Here is a 1,913-nt window from a genome sequence, read left to right on the forward strand (position 1 = left end):
ATCTGTTTTCCAGATTACTGTCTAGGGCCTCCAGGTCTGCAGAGACCGACCCGGGCTGCCGTCCAACCGACTTTTAACCCTTTTTGGGTGGAAATTTATTTCCATTTTTAACCAATTTTCGGGTTTTTGGTCGGGCTTAAAAACGGCAGCCTGACGCCCGGCAGAGGCCGGGGCTTCGGCTCCCTTGCGTAAGGGACCGTATACGAAACGATTAAAGCCGAAAAATCCGAGTTCAGAGCGGGAATTTTTTTTCCCGAAATCGGCCGAAAAATAAAAAAATTCTCCTTTTCCGCCGAGCAGGGCGGCATTCGAACGGGCACGGGAAGCCGCGTCTAACGGTGTAAAAACGGCTTGGCTCCGACGCGGGAGTGCGGAGATATGGCCGTTCAAAGTTGTACTGGAAGTCCGGAAGGAGAAAAATTTGACTGCCTGTAGCCGAAAAAAGTTCCAGCGGTCGGTCACAAAAGTCAAATCCGTCCCGCTGATTTGACACTTGTCATTTCTGGCAGGGGGGATTGGCGGGGTACCTGGAGAATGGTAGGAGGTGGTTTCTCGAGACTTTGTCTGTTTTCCAGATTACTGTCTAGGGCCTCCAGGTCTGCAGAGACCGACCAGGGCTGCCGTCCAACCGACTTTTAACCCTTTTTGGGTGGAAATTTATTTCCATTTTTAACCAATTTTCGGGTTTTTGGTCGGGCTTAAAAAACGGCAGCCTGACGCCTGGCAGAGGCCGGGGCTTCGGCTCCCCTTGCGTAAGGGACCGTATTCGACCCGATTGAGCCCCGAAAATGGATCCAAATGTCGGCCGACCAAGTAAGCTTGCTGGGGAGAGAGACTAAGTGCCGGGCTGGGCACCTCATTAACCAGTGAAAAGTTTTGGCTGCTGGAGAGACTAAGTCCCAGCCTGGGCACATCATTAACCATAAATGAAAAAGGCGAGGCCGAGTCTGGTGCATGGCTAACTGATTAACCAAATTGGCAAGGCCCGGGCTGAAAGTGAATGAGCGACCCGTGGCCAGGGGGCTGGAATGCGGGAGAGAATCCAACCCCCAAAATATGGAAGTCCGATGAGAAAATATTCGGCCGCCTTTTGCGGGCCTCGGGTGTTGCTTCCCGGCCTGGGAAAGTGAGTTGCTCCCGCCGAATTGACATGTGCATTTAACGATTTCGAGACATGATTAACCAAAACGCGGAAGTCCGATGAGAAAATATTAGGGCCCTTCAAGCGGGCCTCCGGTGATGCTTTCCGGCTTGGGAAAGTGAATTGCTCCCGCCGAATTGACATGTGCATTTAACGATTTCGAGACATGATTAACCAAAACGCGGAAGTCCGATGAGAAAATATTCGGCCGCCTTTTGCGGGCCTCGGGTGTTGCTTCCCGGCCTGGGAAAGTGATTTGCTACCGCCAAATTGACATGTGTCATTTCTGGCAAGTGTCTCAGGACATAGTTAATGAGTTGCAGTTTGGGAAATCATTAACCTCGTCGGAAGTCCCGATGAAGAAAAAAAAAAGTGCCATTTGCGGGGATTTGGGTGCTCCTGGTCGGATAGAGGTGGCCGTTTGACCCGCTGATTTGACACTTGTCATTTCTGGCAGGGGGGGTTGGCGGGGTGCCCGGAGATTTTCGGGAACACGATTTTCAGAACAAAATTCACTCAGCGGGAGCACTTTGAAAATGCCCGAAAAGTGTTACTTTGCTAAAAGGCTCATTTTATCAATATAGAGACCTTTCAAAGAGTATTGGAAAGTCATATTAAAGTGGTTTTGTGGCTTTTATGACTTAATGACAAAAAACTCTAAGTGTGAATCTGAAATCGTAGACAGACAGCAGAAACATATAAATAATTCCAGCGTCTAAGTTTCATTTGCTGTCTGTCACACAGGTGCCTCTGAACCGGTCAGGGCCTGTGA

This window comes from Somniosus microcephalus, unplaced genomic scaffold, assembly GCF_052327205.1.
Source record: "Somniosus microcephalus isolate GS21.2 unplaced genomic scaffold, FLI_Smic_1.0 scaffold1720, whole genome shotgun sequence".
NCBI classification, from domain to species: Eukaryota; Metazoa; Chordata; class Chondrichthyes; order Squaliformes; family Somniosidae; genus Somniosus; species Somniosus microcephalus.